Raw genomic sequence first — 19,707 nt, forward strand, 5'->3', positions numbered from 1 at the left:
ACAGAATTTTACTTTGGTATCTTGGATCTTTATGGCTACTAAGCAAACCAGAAAAAGTTGTTTTAGTTGAATTGGCTCTAATAGCCAGAGATAGGTTAGGTGTGTTAGGTGTGTGGCTCTGACACCTGCTATCAACTTTTAGGTAAGAAGAAGAAGAATAGGAAATTCTTAGGATAATTATAATTTTAAGGCCTAGTTTAAGGAAAGGAATGTGAGTCAGATAAGTATATCAGAAAAGGAAAATCTATGTTATATTTGGGAATATTTTGGAAAAAAATTCCTTTTGCTTAAGGATGTTTGAGCCATTATTGTAATAAGAGCAAAGGCTGGATACTCTGAACTAAGATGACTGTTGCATCAATATGGCAATAAGGCAAAATGTAAATTGTAATAAGCTCCAAAATCTCATTGTCTTGTGATGAAAACTTGTTTTTTGATCTGAGTAAGCAGTTTCTTTATCAGAAGTCAAGGTCTCAACAAGTCACCTGAGTTGGAGAGGACTTTTTGGAACAGATTCAGAAGATGCAGAAGGACTTCAGATGTCTCCAGGAGAGAAGAGAAGTGAGGAGAGACACTGGACCAGTTCATCTCTACCATCTCTTGCCTATATGTACATTGTATAGTCAGGGGATCTGTATTTGTTACCTTCCCTTGATTCTGTATGTGTGACACCCCTACTTATGCCTTCTCCTTATGAAAAGGAGTAGGAGAGGCAGGGTGGAGATGTTCTCCACTGAAAGCAAAGGAGGGAGAATTTTGAATGTTAAGATTACATCCGGGCTGGGCCGTCTCTGGGCCCGGTCCGGCCGGCCCCCTGCGGCGGCCCAAGCGCCTGGAGGGCCCGGCCGAGGTCGGCTCTTTTCGGAATGAGGCCGTGTTCCCTCTCGGAACCTAGCCACCTAGCTGCCCCATGGATAGTCTTAATAAAATGGTGACTATCACTTCTAATCAGACAAAATTGTTGATCTTAAAGAGACAGGGATGGATTCCTCTTAACAATATAAATCATGAGGATGATGACCAGATGGACTAGCAATCTGAGCTTTTATTACAGAAATTTGAAGAAATCTCATCAAGATAAAGAGGAGGGATTGAATGGGATAAAGTCTGATATTTATTCAGGAGAATATAGATTAAAATAAGCTGAAGGGTCAGCTAGGTGGTGCACTGGATAGAGTACCGGCCCTGGAGTCAGGAGTACCTGAGTTCAAATCTGGCCTCAGACATTTGATAATTACCTAACCGTGTGGCCTTGGGCAAGCCACTTAACCCCATTTGCCTTGCAGAAAATGAAAAATAAATATTGGACCATTCAACCCACTGCACCCCTACTCCCACCACACTGAGATGAGCCAGGAGGATATCAGAGAAAAAAACAACACAACTTCCAAAATCTGGCCACATAGTATTTTATACACAGCATTTCCCTATCACACTGAGGATATACATTAAAAATAAAATTCTCACTTCAATGAATTCAAGAAAGAGGGCGGGTACAACCTAAGCTGAAGTGTCCCCCAGTGAGTCACACCTCTTCTTCTTCTGGCTGGTCTTGCCTAGATCATCTCCAGTGGTCAGAGCCCTGGGTGACTACCAAGGAGTCATGCATCCAAATGAAAGGACTATACAAAGGCCTTCTGGGGGGAGAAGCAAACCCCACTTAATCCTCAAGGGGCAAGGGAGTCTTCCTACCTCTCCCTGCTATTCCTCCTCAGATACCATAATAGATCCCCAAATCCCAAGATCCCAAAATATATAAGATATTGATAGTTTGGCTTGAAGCCTATAGCTCAGTCACCTAAATCATCAAATGTCCTTTTCTTATGTCCGCCTGCAATTGTATCAAATTCTAGACATACCAGTAGATTAATAATAATGTCTCTAGTTCTTCTCTCCAGAGCCCATTACTTCTCTCAAAATGATAGTACTTAAATACAATGAGGGAGTTGAGGGAGAAAAGGCCAAAATATATGTAAACCTTGAGTACAATTCAGTCTTTAGCTCTTGAATGACCCCCAGTATAAAACTGTAGCTCTGTGACCAAGATGTCTTCATAAAGGCAAATCTAATCATCCAGTCTGAACAGAGGTTTAGAAATGAAAAATCTCACTTTCTGACAATTTGGTCTGTAAAACCCAAATACTTAAAGAAATTCTTTCTGATTAGCAAATATCACCATTTATCTGCAAGATGATATTTAATTTGTATAGCAAAAGGAAAAATTGATTACCTAAATCCCTTCTCTTTAAAGTCCTGGTGGCAATAGTTCTCACTGACAGTTCCCCTAAAGTCTCTGAAGAGAGTTATAACTGGGATCCCTAAACTAGGTTGAGGTCCTGGGAAAGGCAAGTATATTTGGCATTTTTGTCTTTTAAGGTTTGGGGGGAAGACAAATTTTTTTCTTTCATCTATTTTGTATATTTTCCTGATTAAACCATCATACTGAGTTTTAATAAAGAAAATGTAAAGTGCAGAGGAATCTGCTGTTTCGTGACATTGCATAAAATCAAAGTGTCAGATTTTTATAACAATATTTAAGTGTATAACACATATTTAATTGTACCATTTCCTACCTCTCTAATCACATTTCCCCCAAAATTTATCAACATTTTCATCAGAAAAATATTAAGAGATCTGTTACTAATAGATTTAAGATATCTTACCTCTCACTTCTATGGAGAAAAAGCTCTTATGAACTTGTGAACTCAGGTCCAGACCTAGCAACATCACTAACTAGATGAATGATCTCTAATTCTAAATTTTCTCGTGAAGGGATTGAATTAGATGATTCCTTAGCTTCAGTCCCTTTCTAGAAACTGTGATTAAGAAATACTTTGAGAATAAGACAGTATATATCAAATGCTAAATTGTTCTATCGTCTGTTCTAATCACATCTACCTTCAGCAGATTCCAACTAATATACATAAGGGTCAATGCAATTTAAAAGCAGAATGCAAGTACACAAACAAGTTATTCTGTAGTTAAAATTCTCCACATCCAGGTCTTCTTCCTGCTAGCATCAAAAACACACAGTTTTCTTAAGATGGACTCCATGACCAGGGCTATTTTTATGGCATTCTTATTTAAATAATAGTTTGTGTGCACCATTCTATTGTTCACCTACTAATAAAAAAGCACAGATTACTCTCAGGAAAGGGTAGAATTCAATTCAACAATGAGTTGAGCTTCTACAGGACAAGACTGGTTTTTGCTGCTTTCTTGCATCCCCTAAAGTTAGCCAGGTGTCTGGAATGCAGTAAATGACTAATAAATGTTTATTATTTAGAAAACAAGCACTTACTAAGCACTCCGTATGTTCTAAGCAACATTCTAGGCAAGAGAAAACAAATTCTAAGTTTTCTTATGAAGGGTTTGAATTAGATGGTTCCTTAGCTTCAGCCCCTTTCTAGAAACTATGATTAAGAAATACTTTGAGAATAAGACAGTATATATCAAAAGGTATGCCTGCCCTCAAGGAGTTATCATTTTAAAGTAAAATACAATGTGCACAAACTTAGGTATATACAAAATAGATGCAAAATAAAGACAAAGTAATGGGCAAGGGCACAGATTAAGATAGAGTTCTAAAAATCCAGTAGATTAGGCAAAAACCTTTGTATAGGAAGCAATGCCCAGCTAGTGGAAGAGCTAGAGACTCCAAGAGGCAAAGGTGAGGAGAGAGAGCATTCCAGGTCTTAGACAAAGACAGCGTTTGTGTCTACAGGACCAGAGAGTAGAACAGTTTGACTGAAATATAAACTGTGTGTGTGTGTGTGTGTGTGTGTGTGTGTGTGTGTGTGTGTGTAATCAAATTATAATCAAGTTTGAACATCAAAACAACACAAAGTCATTGCAATTTACTGAACAGGAGCATGACAGTGTACACTTCAGGAAGAGTATTGGGGTAACTATGCAGAAGATAAGACTGGAAAGTGGGAGATCAATAAGGGTGCTGCAAGCCTCTTGAGGAGAGTTGATGAGGATCTTAATAAGGATGCCTGTAGCATGAGGGAAGAGAAGAGGACAGATGCTAGAGATGTCAACCTACCAAATCTTGATTTGAGAATGGGAGGATTTTCTGGAGTTATCTGGGAGAAGATAATTTTCCAGTAGAGCACAATAACAATGGAATGTGGTATTAGAGTGAAGATGATGATGATGTCACTGCTGATGATGGTGATGATATTTGTCACAATATGGACACTGATTTTCCTTCCTTCAGGCCAAAGAATGTGGGGGCTGAGGTGCTACTCCTACTTCTAGGCTGATCTGTAATTATCATTATTGAACAATAATATCATGGTATACAGAGGAGTGAAAGAGCAAAATTGTTTATAATGACTAGTAGTTTATAATGACTAATCCACCAATAGCTGCACAGTCTTGCAGAAAGAAAGTTTAAATCTATAAAGGAAGCAAAACAACATGAGAAAACAGATCAGAAATAGAAGGTATCATCTCATGAAGAGAAAGACTTCAATTAAGAGTGAGATGAGCAGAACCAGAAGAACACTGTACATCATAACAGCAAAATGGGGTTGGTGATCAACCTTAATGGACTTGCTTATTTCATCAGTGCAACAATCAGAGACGATTTGGGCCTGTATGCAATGGGAAATACCATCTGTATCCAGAGAAAGAACTGTGGATTTTGAACAAAGACCAAGGACTATTACCTTTAATTTAAAGAAAAGGTTATCTTATTTCCTATCTCTTATATTTTATTTTTTCCTTTAGGATATGATTTTTCTCTCAACACATTCAATTTTGTTCAATGTAGAGCATGGAAACAAAGTAAAGACCATCAGATTGCCTTCTGTGGGGGGGGGGGAGGGAAGCAAGATTGGGGAAAAATGGTAAAATTCAAAACATACAAATAAATAAAAATAAAAAAGTGCAGGTATCCAACGCACATGCATACCCATACTCAGACAAATCTTACTTAAGGATTTATTGTGAATGTGCTGATAGAACTAAATAAATGCTTGTTAGCTATTTGAAGAAAACTAGCCTAACATGGACCTTGAATTCATTTATTGATTACTCATTTGGGTAAAAAAATTCACAATATGCCACTTTTTGCCATGTTCCTCAAAGACTTCCTCCATTGTTGGAATCATCACAGGATCATCTCTTGGATGACATACAGCAATATGATCCACCAGTGGAGAAATGACAATATTGCCTTTTTTTCCTAAAATGTTTTAAAAATACACACACGCACACACACTAATTTGGAAGTTACAAAAAATTTTGCTAAGCAAGATATACCTTTATTCTACATTTTCATTATGGTGTCCAGTATTTACACTTATGCTGCTTCCCAAATCAGTCCCCCCTTAACAAGTCCATAAATTAGATAGTTTCAATGCCCAACTTATAAAGAATTCACTGCAGAAGAGGTCAGCAACTAATTTACAGTGGGCCAGGAATCATGAAAAGCTTCTGACTGTCCAGAAAAATCATCCAGAGAATGCCAGATATTAGCTGAAGCTAAGACTGTGATTTCCCTGTGATACTTCTGCCAAGATTTTGTAACTTTCAGAATCTCAAATGAAGTAGAAAGTGGCAGGCTAGACCCTGGAGTTTTCTGTTCATAGTCAGAAGGGGTTCCATACCCAAAGTATCTTCAAACATATGGTCCAATCAGTCTTCACCTAAAGACTTTTTTTTTTGGCTAGGCAATGGGGTTGTGACTTGCCCAAGATCACACAGTTAGGTAATTATTAAAATCTGAGGCTGGATTTGAACTCAGATCCTCCTGACTCCAGGGCTGGTGTTCTAGCCACTGCCCCACCTAGCAGCAAGACTTTAAGAAAGACTTTAAGGAAAGGAAAATCTACTAGCTACTAAGACAGCCAATTCCACTTTGAACAGCAATGAGTGTTAGGTGACTTTACTGAGAAGAACCCAAATTATTCTCTCTGTACTTTCTACCATATGCTACTGGTCCTAGTGGGGTTCTAGAAGACCAAGCACACTCTCTGAATTTCAGAGTTAGAGAGAACATGCAGAGTCATCTGTTCCAATCCACACCTGAAACAAGAATCTTCTCTACTCTGACCAACAATTAAGTGATCATCATTGAAAATCTCTAATGGAATTACATGAACTGTTGCTGAATGAAGTGAGTAGAGCCAAGAGAACACTGCACAATGTAACAAGAAGATGGTGAAATGATCAGTTATGATGGATGCAGCTCCTCTCAACAGTTCAGAGATCAAGGACAACCTGAGACACCTGCTATCCACAACCAGAGGGGAAAAAAACACCAGGTCTTGAATGCATGCTATGTTTTTTTTTTAAACTTCCATATTTTTCCTTCCTTTCTCATGGTCTTTCTCTTTCCCCTTAGTTCTAACTCCTCTTGCACTACAAGAATAATATGGAAATATATTAAACAGGATTGAACATGTACAACATTTACCAGGCTGTTCACCACCATGTGGAGGGGGGAAGGGAGAAAAATGTGGAATTTATGAATTTGCAAATGGAATGTTGAGAAAACATTCTGAAAAAAAAAAACCCTGCAAAAATCCATTGCAACTAACTGCAAAAATAAAATAACCTTTCAATTTTTTTTAAAAAAAGTCTCTAGTGAATGGAAAATGCACTCTCCAATTCCCAAACCAGTCTCCTCTGGATTGGCTCTAAATATTGGGAGGGTTTCTCCATCCTCAAACTTATACCTGCTCCTCTGGAGCTTTCATCCACTCTTCCTATGGCCGAGTCCGATAAATCTAATCACTCTTCCACAAGGTAGTACTTCAGATACTTGACAATAGTTATCACATCACCTGTCACCTTCCCTTTTCCAATTGAAACAATACCAAATAATCTTCAAAATCCATCAGCTTACTAGTCACCCTGTTCCTACTTGTTCTAGCAATGTCTTTCCTAAAGTGACGTGGTTGTGGTTGAGTTGTTCTAGTTCCATTTGACTCTTTGTGACCCCATTGTGGTTTATTTGGCAAAGATGCTGGAGTGATTTGACAGCTCCTTCTTCATTTTGCAAAAAAAGGAAACTGAGGCAAATATATAGTGATGTGACTTGCCCAGGGTCACAAAGCTAATAAGTATCTGAGGTCAAATTTGAACTCAGAAAAATGAATCCTCCCGATTCCAGGTCTGTACTCTATTCACTGTGTCACCTAGTTGTTCATTGAGGTACTCAATCCTGAACACAATATTCTAGGCGTGGTCTGATCATGGTGGCGGACAGTCACATGATCAGTCAATTTCTGAACCTAATCTCTTAATGCATTTTTTAATCATATCAATAAATGTTGATTTATGTTTGGTTTGTAGTTCATTTAAAATGCATCTCTAGTCATATGTCCCTTATATTTTAATTATGTATTTGAAGTAAAACTTTGTATTTTCCCCTGTTAATTTACATCCTACTAAATTTTGAACAAATTCTACCCTATTGAGATCTCTAGAATATGATTCTGCCATACAGTTTATCAGTTCTCAGTTTGTCATCTTAAAAGTTTATAATGCCATTTTTCTTTCATTTAAACAAGGGACTGAAATGTTAAACAAAATGGAACTAAAGAGGGACGGCTAGGTGGAACAGTGGATAAAGCACTGGCCCTGGAGTCAGGAGTACCTGGGTTCAAATCTGGTCTCAGACACTTAATAATCACCTAGCTGTGTGGCCTTGGACAAGCCACTTAACCCCATTTGCCTTGCAAAAACATAAAAAAAAATGGAACTAAAGAGAGTTTGTCTGTCTTCAAATAGTTGACCAGATGGTCAAAACCCTAGTGAGTTGAACCAAGTGTACATTAGAAAAGATGATGGGTGAGATTAGAATTAATAGTCTTTGCTGATTATATTTACTAGGTCATAAGCAAGGAAAGTTTTACTACAAATAAGAAACATTAGTAACCACAAATGGATTTTTAACAAACATGATCACTTTGTCTTAACATGTCTTAACAACACATAACTTCATTGCCCTACATTCTTGGGTGAGATAAATGATAAAGTAATCACTGAATGTGGGAAGTTTCTTTTACTCTGAATGGTCCAGTTCCATTGGTTCATCATCAGCTTGAACAACACCACCATCTCTTCACTCTATTTTGATGAGAGAGGATGAACCCATAAACAAGCTGTTATCACTGCACATTCATTGGAGAGGTAGTTCAGAATCCTATACAATAACTACCAGGCATGCCCTATCCTAGGTTAAGGAGCAAACGTCACACATTAATAGTACCATTTCTCAGAATTGATAGACCAGAAAGCAACAATTTCATCATGTTAGAAGTGAGTAGGGTCATAGCATCATAGATGTAAAGCTGGAAGGGACCTTAGAAATAATTCAACATTATCTTCATTTTTCAAATAAGGAAAATGATCCCCAGAGAGAACATATTACTTGTTCAAAGTTACAGAGGGCATTAGTATGAATAATGAAAGTAAAGCACTTTGGAAAATTCAAGTTGCTATGTTATTAATAGTAGTATTTTAAATGATAGAGCCAGGATTCAAACCTCTGACTACAAGACCTTCTCTACTGCATTTCACTGAGCCCCGAGAAACCACAGAAAATTATCCCAGAGTGAGTGAAGAAGTTAGGGCCACTGGGAAATCCCCATAAAAAAAATGGGAGGAGGAATATCACATTGGAAAACTAACAAAACCTTGAATTTATAAATATAAAGATTTTGAATCCATTTACTTAAAAGAATTCAAGACATATTAACTTGTAGAATTTTAACTTGATGCTAATTTGGCTTTATAAATCGATAAAAATTTAGCATCTTCATGGATGTGAAGGAGCAGCTGATGAATATTTCTTCTTGTGATATGAGGAGTGGCAGCAGAGAAAGGAAAAGTCTTTCTCTGATGAAAATCAGGGTCAGAATTCTCTAGGGACAAGAATAAAATCGTTACAGTGAAGCCTAAGCATTTCCTGCCTCCCAGGTTGGGTACTTTTCCCTGCTCCTTACCTCCTCTACACACAAAGATTTTTAGTTTCATTTGAAGTGCTGGATAGTTTTTATTGAACATTTCAAAAATCTCCGACAAGTTAATTCTTTTATGCAATTTGGTTTCTATAAAGACTTTTGTTCCATGAGTCATAAGAGTAACAGGGCAGCAGCTAATATCTTTTATTCCATTGACTCCATCTTGAAACTGTTCATTTTTCCATTAAGTCCTAAGGCAAATAGCATTGCAAAATATATTTATTCAAAGGGTGGATTTATAACAATATTCATTAACTAAAATAGTACTCAGAATTCCCTCATTTTGCCCAGGTTGTGACACAGATTGCTTATCTTGTAATATCAAATATATACCCTTAAAAGGAAGTTAATGTCCAAGACAGCATCATCATTTATGTAGACAGTTTTCAAAAGAAATCTGGCACTTAAGAATATAGGAGGTTTAAGAAGCAAAAGAAAAATCAGAAGAGCAAAGCCATTCTGTTTTTTATCAATATTGTTTTTATTTTTCCAATTACATGTTATGCAAGTTTATCCTCATTTATCCACTTGCATATTTATAAGTTACACAATTTTCTTCCACATTCCTTTCCCACCTCCACCTCCCCCCCCCATCAGGGTTTTTAAAGGAATAAGATATTGTTAGTTAGATAGTGTTCAGATTTATCTCATTGTAATGGAAGTGGGCTCCCAAGGTTGGTTACCAGTGTTATTGTCTCAATACTTACCTTTTCATCAGGATTCATATAGGATGTATAGTCAAGCTCACAGTCTGAAAGTCAGTTTATTATTCTGTTTATATCCTGTTCAGCCCCTGGTCTACCTTTCTTCACCCATTTCATAAAAGTCTTACAAGTTTGGTCCATGTTATAGCATTCCTGTTGCTAAGGAAATTAATAGGCCAATTTAATCCTATGTGTCAGATACCATAACACCCTAGACACACATGACCATGTACTGTCTTCCATATCCAGGGGTTAGTGATGGGTTTATCTGAGAGCTCAAAACTGGCCATCTCTTCTTGAGGTAGGGCTGTGTGTGTGTGTGTGTGTGTGTGTGTGTGTGTGTGTGTGTAGAATCATTTATGAAATTCTCCCTATAAGAGTAGGGAGATACAAAACAAATCACTCATTCTGAAGTACAGAGAACTGATCAAGTAGGGCCATTCCAATCAGACTGGCATGAATGTGTCACTACCACATACAAAACACCTAAACTGCACCACTAATTAACATCATGCCACTCTGAGGTAAGGGAGGGATTTAGTTTGAGGTTATCTGGGGAAAGGGGAACCCTGTGAAGAAACAAGAATGATGGAATCATGGATTTCCTAGGAGATGGATAAAAACTAAGAATTTACCAGTTCAGAATCATCATTTCTGTATCATATCTTTGAATTCTTCCCTGAAGGCTTTTCTATTTTGAGAAAAAAAAATAACCAAAAAAAAGAAATAAGAAACAAAGAGGAAGGTTACTTATTTATTGCTTTCCCACATATTCTTTCTTTATGCTTCACACATTTCCTTATCCCCATTTTCTTCTGTGTCCTCCAGCACATAACTCTTAAAATTATTTCCCTTCATTCTCTGTCTCCCAATCTTTCCCTGTGGGTTCCTTCCCTACAGCCTACAAATGAATCCAAGACTTTCCTACCTTCCATAAAGCTTCATCTTCCCTTCCAGCTATAGATCTTTATCTAAATCCTTTTTCTCAGCCAAATTCCTGAAGAAGCCATCTTCAATCATCACCCCTACTTCCTCTGCTCTCACTCAATCTTCAAGCCCTTAAAATCTGATTTTGGGCCTCAAAACTCTACAACAACTACTCTATGCATCTTTCCCAGAGATGTGTTACATTGATAAATCCAATGACCTCTTCTCAATCTTTATCCTTCTGTGGCACTCCTCCCCCAACCTTCTCCTCCTTGATATTTTCTTCTCAATGGTAGTTTGTGAAACTGGAGAAAGTAAGCATTTATGTAGTACCTACTGTATACTGTGTGAGTGTGTGTGTGTGTGTGTATGTGTGTGTGAATTATCTCTTTGGATTCTCACAAAAACTTTGCAAGAGATTTCATCTTTTATCCTTATTTTTCAGGTGACAAAACTTAGGCGAACAGGTAAAATGACTTCCCTAGGGTCACACATAGAGTAAGCATCTCAGGTGGGATTTGAATCTTCAGACTCTGGGTTCTGACTGTGCTACCAGCTTCCTCCCTTGTTTCCCCTCTTTCCTGACTCCTCTTCCTCAGGATCCTTTCCTTGACTATCATCTTACAGTGGACAGATCCCAAAGCTCTTAACTGGAAGCACTTCTCTTCTTTCCTCTTCCTTTACTTGCTGGATCACCACTAAGTACACTTATATTCTCTCATTTGGTAGCTTCATTACTTCTGTGGATTTAATCAAGATCCATGACTCCCAATTCTACATATTTGTCCCATAGCATCAATTGCTTCTGAACCAGATGTACCCTAGATATCACATAAAAGCCATGTATAAAGCACAACTCATTGTCTTTCCTCCTAAACATGCCCAAACTTCCTTATTTATGGTAAGGATAACAGTATTCGTCCAATTACTTAACAACTTTGGCATGTACAAAATTCACTCCTCTGCTGTCAAATGTTTTCATTTCTGTCTTTGTGACATCTCTCCTACATGCCCATTTCTCTTCCACCCTAATTCAGCCTCTCCCTTGGCCCATTACCATAGCCTGCTTATTAAATCTCCCTCCCTTAAGCACCTTTCCACTCCAAATCATTGCCCACATGCCAGCCAGTGATTCTTCTTAAAATACTTCTAGGATCAAATATAAGGCCATACTATTTAAAGTTCATCTATCTTCACAGGTCTACCACAAAGTATTTCCCTTCATGCTCCCTTCAGTCCAGTTAAATTCACCCTCCTACTGATTCTCATATAGAATCCTCTAGTTCTCAGCTCTCAACCTTGATACTGGCTTCTGTCCAGATTTGTTTTATCCTCACTCATCTCAACATCTTACAATCCTGAGTCTCCTTAAAGACTCATTTTCACATGAAATCTTTCCTGATTCCTACAGCTGCAACTGCCCCAAATCACTGTGTCTGATGTTTTTGGTATCTGAGGATATACAAAGAAAGATGCAAAACAGTCCCTGCCCTCAAAGAGTTGAAATCTGCCAGAGGAAGACAACATGAAAACAGCTCCATACACACTAGATATAACAGGCTCCATTAGAGATCCCATCAAAACACTAGGATTATAGGGGGATGGACAAAGGCCTCTTGTAGAAGGGAAGATTTGAGCTGACACTTAAAAGAAGTCAGGAGGTGGAGATGAGGAGGGAAAACTGGAGGATGTGAACACATTCTGATTGTGCTGGCCAATAAGTCTCTTTGCTGCAATGACAGAAACAATTTCAAGTTCTTCAAGATGGAATGTGTTTATTGCTACAGGGTAGCAGGAATCTACCTGCATCATCCTCTCCCCAATAAAAGTGGGGCAGAGGAGAGGGACATGGAAGTCATATGGATAAAATACGTGGTAAAAGGGAAAACAAGGTTCTTGACAAAAGGTTTTTTGACTCCCATGATGGAATCCTAGTTGGATTCCTAATATTCCCTTGACTTTTTTTCATATGCTAACTTCCAATTTAGTCAATTCCCAAAACTACAGAGCTGATACAATCCCAATCTGACCAAGAATCTCTTTCTTCAATCTCCCTGATACAAGATCAAGTCTCTCAATGAAATCACCCCATCTCTGCCCTTCAGAGAGGGAAAGCTTCATTCAGGACTTTCATGTTACTTTAGGAAAGTTCTGATTGTTAAGAAATTTTCTTTGACATTGAACCTAAATTGACTTTTTTTGTGACTCTCACCCCATTGTATACTTTTGTTCTCTAGGACCAAGCAGAACAAGGATGGCTCCTCTCCCTGATGTATTCTGATAAATTTGGACTGGCTAAGACCACTTACACGGCTGCATATCAAACCTGGGAAAGTCTAAAGTTTGATTTGGAAAGGATGTGTTAGGAATGAAAAGACCTGAGTTCAAATGGCATAGTGAGAAATAGGTTCAACAAATAACATGTGTGGTGTGGGGAGGATCTAGGGGAGGTTGATTTTATCTTGAACTCACTTCTAAATTTCACCTGTATTACTAATATTATCTTCAGTACTTTCTTAAGTCCAGACAACAAATAATAAATCAAGTTCTGGTTTGAAGTATAAAGGATAGTACCAAGAATTTGACAATACCAACCAGAAGAGCATCCTCTCTTTCTTCTCATTACTGATAATAGAGTAATAATGAGACCCTAGGATTTTCACCTGTCTGACAAAGGATAAGCTTTATATTATCAGGGCTGTGGTGAGGAAAAAAAAACCTTTGTGAGCTCACAAAAAAGGGCGAAAGAACCACAAGTATTCAAAATAGTTCTTTTGTGGAAGGAAAGAATTGGTATAAGAAGGTAATGGAATACTATTGTTCTATAAGAAATAAAACACAGGAGCAGCTAAGTGGCACAGTGGATAGAGCACTGGCCCTGGAATCAGGAGGACCTGAATTCTGACACTGAATTGCCTAGCTGTGTGACCTTGGGCAAGTCACTTAACCCCATTGCCTTGCCAAAAAAAAAGAGAAAAAAGAAAGAAATGGTGAGCTGGCAGACTTGAGAGAAACATGAAAAGACTTACATGAGTTGATGCTGAGTGAAGTGAATAGAACCAGGAGAACATTTTACACAGCAGCAGCAAAATTATGAGATGATCTATTATGATAACATTAGCTCTTCTCAGCAATAAAGTAATCCAAGACAATTCTAAATGAGTTGTAATGGAAAATGCCATCCACATTCAGAGAAAGAACTATAAAGTCTCAATGCATACCAAAATACACTATGTGCACTCTTTAAAAATTTGCTTTTTTTTTCTTTCTCTTGTTTTTTCTTTTAGTTCTAATTTTTCTTTCACAGAATGACTAATATGGAAATATGTGTAATATGATTGAACATGTATAACCTATATCAGATTACTTGCTATTCTAGGGTAGTAGGAAGAAAGAGTGGGAGGGAGAAAATTTTCCAAAACATGAATGTTGAAAACTATCTTTACAGTTAATTCCCAAAATCAATAGATACATTTAATTTTTTTAAAATCCCTTTGTAAACTAGGAAGTTCTTTGAAAGTGTGAGTTCTAAAATAAGGGGATGAGACTTCTCTGACTTCTTTCACCAAACTGGGACTAGAGGATCCCACAGTGACAGTTTGCCGTAGAGACTACAACCCTACCTGAGCATGCTCAGACAGGTCTGCAACACGTCCAGAAAAATAGTATCTTGCTCTATTCCTGTCAATAATGTTTAAAGGGAAAGAATCTCAAAAACAAAGAGTCCACTACCTCCAATCTGCATTTGGAGACCCAGTTGTCTTCCACAATCAGCTTCATCTCAAGACTTCTTGGCTTGGACACTGCATTACACTCTCATTGGACTATTCTCTCCAAACCCTCCTTGCTTTTGCTAGGGCTGCTACCTCAACCTAAGCTGTCTTCCCTCCTGTACCTCTTCTACTAAATGTCTGTTATCTTTTAAAACCCAATCCAAATGTTTACCCAAAGTGCAGGGTGGTAAAATCCCTAGACTACTAAACTTAAGAGTCAGAAAAAATTTAGTTTATATCCCACCACTGGGAATTCTTAGCTGGGGGATCACAGGCAAGTTATTCCATCTGAGACTCAAGTTTCTTCACATGTAAAATGAAGGAAGTAACACCAACACTGGTCTGCTTGGCTTTTATACCAGAATTCATCTCCTCTCTGGATCTTGGCACAGGCTTTCTCTCCAGGTCTATTCATCATTTCTGCTTGATAGACTCCCTACCATCCCTTAATTTACCAAAGTGAACATGATTTGTTACTGTAAAGTTGAGAGGGAGGAGTGGGAAAAAGTCCCCTAAACAATACCATCTCTTCCCATCTTGATCTCCCAGTTGCTAATGTCCTCTCAGAAATGACTTTGTATATATTTTTTATTTCATTTTCTGTGACTATGTTGTCTTCCCTAGTAAGGCTTTTGAAGGCAAAATCTAAACTGGTTTTGGCTCACTAGGCCCTAGCACACTATAAGGGCATACTAAATGAATGAAGCAAGCTGGCAGTGACCCTTTATTTTGACAAGGTCCTTCCTTGTGGTCATCAAACAGGGAGCACTTGCTGTGGGGCAAGCCCTGTGCTGAGCTCTGAACATTTGAAGGGAGGTCAGAACAGAGCCCCTGCCTTCAAGGGGCTCACATTCTAATAGGAGACACAACACACAAATAAATCTATACAATCTTAGAGTTAATAGTAGGTACCACACACTTGATCTGTCACAGTATTGGAATGGATTGTTGGACAACTTTCCTGCCAATGATTCCAAAAGATCATGGAGAAACTGCAATGATCAGATAGTAGATTATAAACTTGTTTCACTTTTACACTGCAGCCTGCTAGCTCTGTGCTGGGCTCACTGCTCTCTGAAAAGGAGATCCAAACTTGATGATCTCTCAGGTCCCTTAACCTCTGAGATAGTCACATTCAGGAATTTGAAGAAGTTTAGGTTTGGATTGTCAGTTGAAAAGACTACCTAAAGGGAAACTAGATCTATCATTTCATGGAGCATCAGTCCTCCATTCAGGAGAACCTGAGTTCAAATCCAACCTCAGATACTTAGTATTTCATCCAAGATAAGTCATTTTCTCTCTTTGGTCTTCATCTACAAAGTGAATAAAAATGAGAGGTTAGGACCAGTCACCTTACTAATCATCCCATGGCTCATAGAAGAAGGTCTAAACTCCTTAATCTGGTTTTGAATACCTTCTTATATATTATATTATAATATGTGATATTAAAATGTGTTTCTTCCTTCACATGTTAAACCTGCAAGTATCTTTAATTGAAGTCACCATCCAGGTTCTTGAGTTTCTATTCTAGTAGAATACACACTCTGGAAGTTCTACTCATTCAAAAAGTCTGGGCAGGGTAATGGGTCCTTTGAATGTCCTCTATGTCTGTTTTCTCATCTGTCTAACTGAAGGTATTGAACCAGTTGATTCCTTAATTAATTTTCTAGAGCCTATGATATTAAGAAATAATTTGAGGAGAAAATAGTATCTGGAAAATTTGAAATTGTTCTATGAGAAACCAAAGAAATGAGAAACCAATGTTTGATAAAATTTCCTAGGAAAATTTCATGGAAGAACTAGGACCAATGTAAGGTCTTAGAGAATAGCTAGGAGAATTAGAAATTGAGAAACTGTCCATCAATTAGAGAATAGTTGAACACGTTTACCTTTCTTTTTTTTAAAAAAATATTTAGGTATTTCGATAATTATCTTCAAAGCAAATTCAACCCTAAAAAATCAGCTTCTTTCATTGGACAAATTCTTTCACTAATTTGTATAGATCTGAACTTCTCCTGAGTGGCAGCCAAAAAAAACCCAACAAACAAATAAATATGGAAGCGGAGGCAATTGTGTGGGCAAAGTGCTAGAGACTCAGAAAACTGAAGACAATTCAGAAGTTTAATGAATCATGCTGTTTGCCAAGGCTTCCAAATTCTGTGAACCTTGAAACACTGTTCTTCAGGTGATCAGCTTAGCATTAGCACTGAGGATGACAAGTAAAAAGTTTCTATTCTAATTGCAGACAAAGCTATTCCAATAGAACTTTTGTGTTTTCTCAACTCCTTCAGCAGATTCCCTAGAAGTCAGTCAGAAGACACAATCCTTGGGAAATTAATGAACTGGTACCACTAGGGGCGCCATAGGACATAGAATCCCGGACCTAGAGGCAGGTGCTCTCATGGTCCTAAATCCGAATCAGATCTCAAACACTTAACCTGCAATATTGGGTTCAGTGTTGAGTACTTTCATAGGCAGCTAGGTGGATAAGAGTGCCTGGAGAAAGGAGGATTCAGAGTAAAAATCCAGCCTGAGTCACTTTACCCTGCTTGCCTCAGTTTCCTCATCTGTGGTGTGTTGGAGAAGGAAATGAAAAATTCCTCCAGTATTTTTGCCAAGAAAACCCCAGAGTCAGACACAACTGAACAGTAACAAAATTCCATAGACACACATTGGATGTGCAACTCTGAGAAAGTCACTCAACCTCCCATCAAATGTAAGTTGGAAGGAATTTCCACATAGGAAATTCCCTATACATCATTTCCAAAAACAAGCAAAACAGAACTACAGAAAGAGACATCTGCATGTTAAAGAAGATACATACTCTGGTTGGGTCTTGTCCTTCATTATGGAAGAAAGCCAAAATGCATCCTAATGTTTGAGACATATTAGGTGTGTTGGACTGTGGCTGATCAGAGCAAGAGGAGCTCAGATGGTTTACCACAAACTGGATATAAATAGTCCAGGTGAACACCTGGGGTGGGTATTCCAAACTTACAGACGTCACTTTTCCTTTGAGCTGCTTCAATGTGGCCTTCTTCATAGAGCACAGCCCCCTCACTGATGAGGGCACACCATGCTGGGAGCTCCTGTGCCATGCTGTACAATCACTTCTCAAGTTCTTCAACGAGACCTTCAGGATATATTGGTATCGCTTCTTCTGACCCCCTTGTGAGTGCTTGCCCTGTGTGAGTTCTCCGTAAAATAGTTTTTTGGTAGGTGCACATCACTTTCTAACATCACGTCCAGTCCATTGTAGTTGCACTCTCTGTCAAGGTTGGAATGCTAGACTGACTGCCAAATCAAAGGTCTACAGAACCATTGTGGGCTGACCTCATTGCTATATGCCTGTGAAACTGAATTGTTTCCATTTAAATTGTCCTAGGAAGATTCTGAATGTGTCTTGTATCTTCTCCTGCCAAGTGATCTTTAGAATCTTCCTAAGACAATTTAAATGGAAGCAATTCAGTTTCACAGGCATATAGCAATGAGGTCAGCCCAATGGTTCTGTAGACCTTTGATTTGGTAGTCACGTCTAATGCCTCCTCTCTCCCATACTTTCTTTTGGAGCCTCCCAAATACTGAGCTAGCTCTGGCAATGTGTGTGTCAACCTTATTATCAATATGGACTTCCCTGGAAAGGACATTGCTAAGGTAAGTGACCTTGTCCACAGTTCTGAAACTTCTCCTTTTGCAGTAACGATGGTTTCACAAGTGGTGCTGGCTGATGGAGCCCCTGTGATTTCTTGGTAATTCCATGATTTCCTTCAAGTACCTCTGAAATTATCCACAAATAATAAGCCCTCATAAGGATGAGCCCTGACTCATCCACAAATAATAAATGGGTGACTAGACTGGGAGTAGGCAAAGGTTTATTGGAAGATTCTTCTGGAAAATACCTCCCACAACTGTTTCAGTGATGATAGATTCCTTTAGATTAGCTATCTTGCTTAAAATGAAAATATCTCTTCTGCAATATTTTGTTTCCTTGTTTGTTTGTAAAAATGGTAACTAAGAAATTTCCTGGATGGGCATTCTTTCTAATTCTGATTGTCATCCTCTCAGCTTCTTAGTATCCCAGAGAAAAAGCAACTGAACAAAAAAGTCATATATCTGATAGACTCAGGCTGGGCAACCCTGACAAAGTCACTAAAACTTTTATCACCTTATTGAAGGAGAAATATTTGTCAAACCTCTCCTAAAACATTAAGGAATTATCTGTGTTTATCTGATATTTTCTAAGGCCTCAGACTCCCTCTTGGTTGTTCTTCTCAAAAATAAATTCACCAAGATAATAGCCCATTCCCCTTACCCCTCCTCCACTTCCGAGGTTCTTAGTGTTTCAAATTGGATATCTTATTCCAGTCACATTCCCTGCATGGGAAGTGGGCTAGATTTTCTATAAAAGTTTGACTAGCCCCCTCCTCCAAGCTGGATTCTAGTGGATCTAACACAGTCACATCTAATGACTGTTCCCTTTCCCTTTCCTCTTTCTTAAATGTCTTTGCTATCAGTCTTTGTGAACTTTTAGTAACTTTTGAACAATTTTTAGTAACCTGGTGAATCTCTTGCCTAATCTGTGAATTAAAATTTAAGCCTTTTTTCCTCTCTGAATCAGAATGGTGAGTTTTTTCACTTTAAAGGAATCTGATCTTTCAGCCTCCCCTTTCCCTGGGGGCATTTTCCTATCTTCAACCTCGAGAAAGTCTCAGAGACACTAAGCTCAGAAGTTGCAGAGCTGAGTTGGGAGTTTCCACTTAAAAAATGGCCTATTTACCACTTCTTTTTTTTTTTTTAGGTTTTTGCAAGGCAAATGGAGTTAAGTGGCTTGCCCAAAGCCACACAGCTAGGTAATTAAGTGTCTGAGACCGGATTTGAACCCAGGTACTCCTGATTCCAGGGCCTATGCTTTATCCACTGTGCCACCTAGCCGCCCCCTATTTACCACTTCTTAAAATAAACAAAACAAAAGAAAACAAAACTACAGAAGATATTTGCATTTTGAAGGAGAGACTTAATCTAAAAGAATCTTTGAGTGATGGAATGCATGGAAGAGATATTCTTCCAGAAGGATATTCTGAATTGAAAATTGAGGGGATGCCCTTCAATTGGGGAACAAACTGTGGTATATAAATGTGATGGAATACCATTGTTCTATAAGAAATAATAAGGGACAGGACTTCAAAATAGCCTGAAAGACTTGCATGAACTGATGCTGAGTGAAGCGAGCAGAACTAGAAGAACATTATACGAAGTGAGCAGAACTAGAAGAACATTATACACACTAACAACAGCATTGTGTGATGATCAACTTTGATGGAC

General features: G+C 38.2%; 1 pseudogene; it reads right to left on the reverse strand.

The window, feature by feature from the left end:
- Window positions 1-2,970: 2,970 nt before the first annotated feature.
- On the reverse strand, window positions 2,971-17,483 carry LOC141494038 (caspase-14-like; annotated as a pseudogene).
- Window positions 17,484-19,707: the final 2,224 nt, after the last annotated feature.

This window comes from Macrotis lagotis, chromosome 7 (genome assembly GCF_037893015.1).
Source record: "Macrotis lagotis isolate mMagLag1 chromosome 7, bilby.v1.9.chrom.fasta, whole genome shotgun sequence".
Taxonomy (NCBI): Eukaryota; Metazoa; Chordata; class Mammalia; order Peramelemorphia; family Peramelidae; genus Macrotis; species Macrotis lagotis.